Source organism: Phocoena sinus, chromosome 9 (genome assembly GCF_008692025.1).
Source record: "Phocoena sinus isolate mPhoSin1 chromosome 9, mPhoSin1.pri, whole genome shotgun sequence".
NCBI classification, from domain to species: domain Eukaryota; kingdom Metazoa; phylum Chordata; class Mammalia; order Artiodactyla; family Phocoenidae; genus Phocoena; species Phocoena sinus.
Genome location: NC_045771.1, coordinates 77,621,028 through 77,629,453, shown reverse-complemented (window position 1 = coordinate 77,629,453; position 8,426 = coordinate 77,621,028). Strand labels below are relative to the sequence as shown.

At 42.4% G+C, this 8,426-nt stretch overlaps 1 protein-coding gene across 2 annotated transcripts in view; it reads left to right on the top strand.

The window, feature by feature from the left end:
* Positions 1-1,155: 1,155 nt before the first annotated feature.
* The window catches only part of GRM3 (glutamate metabotropic receptor 3), a 235,026-nt gene continuing 227,755 nt past the window's right edge, over positions 1,156-8,426 (top strand). Inside the window, exon 1 of one of the 2 annotated variants that reach the window (XM_032643200.1) lies at positions 1,156-1,315. The gene's annotated coding sequence lies outside the window, so the exon portion shown is untranslated. The remainder of the gene's footprint in view (positions 1,316-8,426) is intronic. The other variant, XM_032643201.1, reaches the window with a different exon arrangement.

Genomic DNA, 8,426 nt, shown 5'->3' with positions numbered 1-8,426 from the left:
TTTAATTTTAAGAAGAAAGAAGATGTTCTGTAGAAAGCATTGTGCCTGCTAACCACAAGTAGGACTAGAAAAGGACTAATGGGGGGGGGAGGGGCGGTAGGGTCGTTGCAAGCGGGCGGTGTGGCAACATCGGATGATAAGAGGGAAGATTATACAGCACTCCCCTGTAATCTTATTCCACCCAAGAAATTTGGGAGAATGCGAAAAAGCAGCAGCCCAGCATTCTTGAAGGGGCGTGGCTCCCCTCCAGGGGCTGTCCAATCGAATTCCTTCAGAGGGAGATACCCCGAGAAGATTGATGAGGGTTGCTAGGAAACAGGAGCGTCCCCCTCCCGCCTGACCCAGAGATTGTTCTGCACAAGCCCTCTCCAGGGGCTCGCAATGTGCAGCTGAGCAGCGTGCGGGGCAGAGCTGCACATCGGCCTCGCAGGCTCGCTCCCTCTTTCTCCTCCAGCATGCGGTCCTCCGGTTGCTCGGGGACCACAGGAGAGTTCTTCCAGGGCTGACAGTCCAGGTTCCCCCGCAGGCCAAGGGCTCTAGCAGAGCTTCAAAGTTAGAGCCGACGACCTCCCTGCCGCCCCACTCCCCTCCACCCAACCCCTCCGAAATTCACCAACCTTTGCAGGCACTGCCTAAGGCTTTCAAACAGACGTGAAGCCGCCAGCAAAACCGCCCTGGCTTTCTGTATAATAATCTGCTCGTCTAGGTACCCTGGCTCACTGAAGACTCTGCAGATACACCCCTGTTAAGGGAGGGAGGAAGAGGGAAAGGGAGGAAAGGAGAAAGAGAAAATGAGGAGAGAATGCCAGAAGGTCCGTGCCTCTGCCGAGAGTCCCAATTAGATGCGAAGAATTCAGCCTGGCCAAGGTGAAGGAAAGTTGCTTCCAAGCCTGGGAAGTGGGTTTGCCTGTACAGAGGAGAGGCACTCAGCTGGGAACTGCTCCCCTCCCCTCCTCGGAAGACCACTGGGTCCCCCCTTTTCCCAACCTCCTGCCTCTCTTCCCCTCCCACCCTCCCTTTTCCCACTCCCCACTGACTCGGAAGCCTGGATGCTCTACCACCAGGCAGTGGTCCAGCACGCAGCCTGGAGGGGGCGGGGGCAGGGGGCACTGTGACAGGAAGCGGCGCGCACAAGTTGGCCATTTCGGGGGCAAAATAAGTTCTCCCTTGGATTGGGAAAGGACAAAGCCAGCAAGCTACCTCTTTTGTGTCGAATGAGGAGGACCAACCATGAGCCAGAGCCCGGGTGCAGGCTCGGCCGCCGCCGCTGCCACCACGGTCAGCTCCAGTCCCTGCCGGGAGTTGGCGGTTCGAGGTAAGGGGCCCAGAGGAGGACGTGCCCCTCTGGAGGGCGCCCACTGAGGGCGCGGAGGCTCGGGTGCCGCGTGGCGCAGGCTCAGCCGGGAAAGTTGAGGCAGAGCCCGGACCAGTCCCTACCGTTCTGCCGGGGGTGGGAAGGATGGGGGCCAGAGGCAAGGTGGGTGTGCGTGAGTGAGAGTTTGTGTGTGCGCGCGCTCGTCTGTGTCTCCGGGAGGGAGGCAGAGCTCAGGGCACAGATCTGCGGTCAGGGTGCCCAGGGCTGGAGAGGTGGAGGGACTAACTAGCGCTCGCAGACGCCCAGGGAGAGCAGTCTCATGAGCCAACCACCTCCAGCCCTGCCCTGGGCTCAGGATAGGTTTCTAATCGGGGATTCCGTACGCTTTGTGCACTGGAAACCGTGCGACGACTGGCTGCCTCAAGGGCGGTTTCCTGTGGGTGCGAGGTTGCCAGGCGAGGTGGGCAGCGGTCAGTGGGACCTGGTCCTCGCCGTTTCTGGGAGGCGCTCTGCTGCCAGAGGCGGCCAGAGGTTTGCTCTCCTGCAAGCAGGTTTGGCAAAGATCCCTAACTCGATGTCCTTTGCTCCTTTTGGCTTGAGCGAAAAAATCGAAAAGCCAGACGGGGAGCCTATCTCTTCATCGATCCTGTTCCAGTTTCTTATCTGACAGTGAGATAACACAGAGAGGGCGGGAGATTCGCGATCCAGAAATAGACCAGGAAATAGATCCAATAAACTGGTTTCTTAAGGATTTCATTTAGATTTCCTTCTAGTTCCTTCCCTGGATTAGCAAACGTAGATTCCCAAAGGTGTAGCACTCTCAGGTAGATATCTTAAGGGGACATGCCCCTGCCTTTTAAGTATTTCAAAGCATTGTGAATTTTAACAACAAACAATAAAACTGTATACTTCTAATGGTCTGTGCTCAAGTGCTCAGCTAATTTACTAATAAAATTATTTATACTGTTATTTGAATAGTGATATGTTTGACCTACACAGCGAGATGGTTACATATCAGTATAGTCAAAGCTGAGATTACTGTGAGTTAAGGATCTCAGAAGCACTTCATTACTTTAAGTTTCTTGCCTTAAATTTATCTGTGCTACATGATCTCAGAAGTGTTCATTAGCGCTATGTTGTGTTTCTTTGGAAGAAAACAAAGCATCGATTTGTAGAGAAATATTATTCATTTTCCTAAATTTAAGTCTGCTTTGGATTATCTGATCACATATTTTAAGGCTGTTACCTGGACTCTAATTGTTCATGTAAATATATGTAATATAGGCAGGACAAAACCATTTAGACTGCCAATACCCTAAACTCAGGTAGATGACACACTTCCTACCAAAGGTGTTTAGGATACTCTATTTGTTAATACTTCTATAGTGCTATGCACATTTTCCTCAAAACAGCCCAAAAGAATTTGAATAGATTTTGGAAGTATTATACACCAGACTTTAATAAACTGATCTATTCCCTTCCATCATGTGAGTGTCTGGTATTTACAAAGATTTCTCACACCTGTAGGTTTTAGCTGTTCATCCTTTCAAGTTCTGATCACCCAGCGGGAGGTACCTGGGTATTTTGAATAGACCTGCCCTAAGGCTGCCTTGATTTCTGTTCAGAGTAACACAGGTGCTCAGGATGCAAACAGGAGAAGTCTTGAAATTTATATTTTCACAAATAAGACAATGAAAATTTCATAGTATCTACATTCATTGGGCTAAAGAGAATGATAAATGGTATAAATAACTTGTAGAATTGATAAGCCCCTCCTCCCAAAAAACAAAACCCTACTCATAAAACCTCTTGTTCTGTGAGCTAGATCCACGCCAAGGAAATGTGAAACTCAACTTGCAGAAAAGTATGCCAACACAAGGAACAGATTAAATTTGGAGACAGGGAGAGAGAGTCATCCCTTGATTTAATTGAATGGAATTTGTCAGACTTCAGAAATATCTAATCAATACATTGAGAAAAGGTATGGAAGGCTACCAAAAAAAGAAGATATTATAAATAATGAAAATATATCCTATGGTCTTTTTTAAAAGTTGCAGTGTACACATGAAAAGAAACGAGGGTAAGTCAGATGATTTACCCCTACAATTACCAAACATCAAAATGAGCCCACCTCTGATTTTATGTCACTGCAATTAAAATTGCTAAGTTAAACAAATGCAAAGATAGCATAAAATGCAGTGATCTTTATTTTTTATCAAACTTAAATTAATATTTTTATTGAATGAAAGAACTAGGATAATTGGCAAAAGGTCACCTGTCTCACTTCTCTACTTCATGACAGGTGATCAACCAGAACCACACAGAGTGAGGACAGTCTTATCTTGAAAGATTCCCAGCAATCACATTTTTACAACTTCCCTGGGTAACTTTTTCTCTTTCTCCTTTTATGTCAAGCTCTTTTTATCAAATTAAACCATTTTCTCTTTCTTGTCCATTCTAATAGATATCAGTCACAATATGGTCCTTGATTTCTTTCTCCAGGCTTGTAGCTACCTCCTGCCAAAATATAGTCCGTTATCTTGAGGATGAAATGTTTCATTTTGTTGTCCTGCACTCAACATGGTCCCAAGATACCATTAAACAAAAGCAAATTACTACCTAATCTCAGTATGCATTTATGCATGTTTGAATACGGCCCGAGTTCCAGGGTAAGACTTGTTTTCTCCAGGGTTTACTCCCCAAGGAAGTAGTAATGTTTACCCATAGTTGTCTCACTTTGCTATTTTACACTCAGTTTAGTGTGCATTTTTGTCTCTCCAGAGACTCTGCTAAATTCTGCATTACATGAATTTGTTGAAATTGCTCCCAAGAAGTAGCATAAAATTGTAGAAGATTATCCACCAAGACTGTACACATAAAATGAGTACAATCATAGTCGTCATGGAGAAGGTAGAAACTATTAGGTCATCCCCCTCCTTCTTCTTCTAATGTAGGCTTGGTCCCCATAGCACACCGTATTTTGGAGTACTTTACGGCAGTCTGATTTTAAATGGCTCACGTAATGACTTCTTCTAGCACCCTTGAAAGACTATTTCACAGTCTAATAGTTTTCCCTATCAAAAACTTTGTTGTGATATTCAGCCTAATGTTCCTCTGGTCCCATTTGATCTTGTTGCTTATCCCCTATTATGACCCCTCTGGACCAGTCCATTCTCTTGCCTGATTTACAGTCTTCATCCACCCTTTATACAGGACTTGTAAAATACAAAAGCATTATAGAGTTACAGGAGAGAACCCAAAGGTGACAGTTTTATATCTGGACATCTTTTCTAAATATTTAAGACACATCTTTCAGGTCATTCATATGTATGTGTGTGATTATATATTCCCAATAATTTATTTTAGTAATGTAAGTGTGAGGGAACTTTTCATCTCTGACATTCATGACCTATGTGAATACTGAAATAAGTAATGTTCTATGTGGGTGCACATTTATGAGACATTTTCATTGCAAATGTGATGTCAACAGAACCCTGTCAACGCCCACACTACAAGGGAGTTCTGTGACATGCTGGTCTGATGCTCCACTGAGCCCCAGAAGCTGCTGGCATGTAAATTCCAGTATGGAAATGAAAGTGATTTCCATAATTAATAGAATGTGCTAGGAATATAATAGTGTATATACTGATAGTTAAATGCATACATTAACATGATAGAGCAATTCTGTTAGAATATAGTAGCCCCTTCCTGCTAAAACAATCTGAAAAGCCAGCAGAATTAAGCGTGAATTTATCACTATGCTGTATCATGAAAAGTAAGCTCAAATCATGCATACATCAATATGGAATCTATTTAGATTTATATGGAGGTACCATATGTGAAGGTTACTTTAAAAATAGAAAAGGCTGAAATAACCACAAGAGAGGAACAGGTTTTCACTTTGTTCACTTACAATCTGGTTCCAAGACATCCTTGTGTAGGATTCCTTAAGAGTCTCGAGCAAGTATCTTGGTAGACTCACCATCCCACTCAAATGTTTCTTCAAGTCCCAAGCGTTGAAAGGCAAGTTCTGCCAGACAGTAGAAGAGTGATAGGAATCAGGAAACCAGCTCCTGGGTTACACTTGGCAAGTCCAGAAAATACAGAATCAAGAGTGAGGTGAATCAGCAGCTAAAAACACAACTTACTGCTGTTCCTTTACCGCTTGGTGATCATTAAGCTCGTATGTAGAAACATTTACATGGATTGTTAGGGAAACAAAAAGCAGAAGTGGCATTCCAAAACTGAATATAGCTTTAGAGGGATAAACTTAGACAGCATGGAACAAATAACTTTAAAACCAGTGTTCTCTCTTCTGAAGCCCCGAAGTGTTTTTATAGTGCCACTTACCACATAGTGGTGAGTACCCTCAAAATGATCTTCCTTAGAAACAAAGGGGAAATTGATTCTCTTGGTAGAGGAAAAGTAGGCCATTAATATTCTTGTGACTTCTCCCTGGGACCGAGGCATTCTAAGAAGTGTGAGTCTACACAGAATGTATTATGTCTCCACCAAATGAGTAACCTTTTTATTGAGCTGGAAATCGTACACTGAACTTTTAGGAACAGAAGAGAGAAAAAGATCTTGAAAACGTTCAAACAGAATCTCTACAAGCATAGACGAAAGCATCATATTTGGAAATAAGATCATATATAGTGAGGTATCTCCACAGAAAGCTCACGTTTTTATTCCTTATTAGAATTTACTTCACTATCATTGCCTCTGCACAATACTGCCTTTGCCAACCCGCCACACACACGCGACATTTCAGTAAATTCAGTTGGAAGAATATAAGTGTGCACCAGACGGAGAGAAAATTTCAAAGCCGTGATACTAGACACATAGTTTGAAAAAAAATTACAACTCGCGTATATGTAGCATGGGAGTAGTATCAAGAGTATAACGTTTTGATTAGATTACCCTAAAAAGAGATTAAAGAAAAGGTAGCTAATAGGGAAGCAACCAGTGAGTAAATATTATTAAGCACCTAGTATAAGCAAAACAAGATTCAGGACACACAAATGGGGACACATACAAAAAAATGTTAAAACACACGCGAACTCTCATAAACATGTTGAAGGTACTCCAAAAATCAAACTTGAAACTCTAGAGAAGACGTTACAGGAATTGTCAACTGAACAAAAAAGTCTGTTCCTTCATTTAAAAGATGGATTTAGATTTTAAATTCCATATATACATACTCTATCACCCTATGGAGACACTGTGCCGGACGCTGTAAGGTGATGAAACTCTCATAATGTCATAATAATAGATAATTATTGACAAATTGCCATGTTCTGAGACCTCTGCGGAAACATTGCATTACCTGATTTAATACTCACAAAAACCCTATGAGGTAGGCGCTATGACCCCCACTTAACAGAAGAGGAAATGGAGGCCCAGAGATACATTTTCTGCAGCTCGGATAGTTAACAAGGCAAGAACTAGAATTCAAAACTTACTTTCTTATCCCAGGTCCTATTCTGTTTACTACTAAGCTACCTTGCCTCCCAATTTATGTTTTATGCGGGACTTCATTTCATTCACCAAATATTTTCTGAGCTCCAAGGAGAGGGACATACTTTGGTTAAAAAAGAGAGACAGACGGACAGACATGGTGAGAGAAATGGAATCCGGAACAGAATTCAACAGGCTCAGCCTCTCTCCTCCCCCAGAGAGACACAATCTCTTCTGAAGGGTGAAGAAACACAAACAGAAGAAATAAACTAAGAAATTATTTACAGTTAATTAGAACGAAGGGGGAAAAAATGAGAATCAGAAAAGTCTGTGAAGAGGGTAGGTTTATTAACAAGCTGAGAAATAAACATTAGGTGTGAAAATGTGAGAGAAATATACTTCCTAGGGCCTGATTTCAGTCAATATTGCAATCTGCAAGACTAAATCCAGGGGGCAACAATACAGTCTCATAAACAGCCAGCCAGGAGGTGAATAGCATTTCGGCTCGTTAAGGCTAAAATGATGTTATTTCTCTCTTTATGACCTAACTACTTGCCACCAAGAAAATGAGCTGGTAAAAATGTTTTGTAGACTAGTACAAATTTGAAATTTCTTTACCCAGCTGAAATAGTCATTCATCTGTATCTAAGAAACTCTCAGCATTTCACACATTTGGGCGTTTATTCATAATATAGACAACAGCTTGAAAAAGGAAGGGCTCGAGGGTTTCAAATTTTAAACACACTAAGAACAAGAGACGCGAAGCGACCTGCCAGAGATTCCAAAGGCTCAGTCAGTAGGGTGGCCCTGGGAAAACCCACAGACCTCCTGATTCTCTGACCTGGGTGCTTTCCCACAGGCAGAAAACCTGATGTCTTGGTTGCATGAATTTGTATTTCATTTCAGACAACCAAAGAGCTGAAATAGGAGTCTTTACCTGAAAGTCTTTCTCTGATTTGGGATTTACCCTAGAGTATTTTATGGACATAAATCATAAATGGATATCACATATCTGTCCCTCCATCTGGTGGAAACAGTTTCTTTTGATTGTTAATAATACATAGCACATAGATTATTAGTAATATTGTGTATTTTGCTTAACAGTTTCCATGCACCATGTGTTGGTGAATATAACACAGCACAAACTGCTTTCACAAAATATGTCGAAATACATGCCAATTTGGGAGATGCCACTACAAGGTCAGAAATGGAATTTTTATGTCTCAAGGAGAAAAGGAGATCTGGAGAATATAATTAACAGTTTCTATTTTGAAGCATCTTATTTTTCCTAAAAAAGCAAAGACCCTCTACATGCTAATGCATTAATCCCAGTGATTTCTGTCAAGTCCAGATATACTGGTGACCAGACCATACCTCACTTCAGAATAATAAGGAGTCAAGTCATGGGACTTAGATCCTAACACATATCCTCCACAGACTTTGCTCAAGGCCTGCCCTTGGGAAAGATGTTTTAAAGAATGCTGGATCTCCAACTCCCTCCAAAAGAATCTCTTCCACTACCTGTCTTGGTTCCTTAAGTTCTCTGAATTTTACCTAAAGTATTTCACCCGAGAAATACAAATGACTATATATTTATAGGTCCATGTAGTTCACCAAACCTCCAGCACACTGGATTTAAAGGTTCATTTTTTTT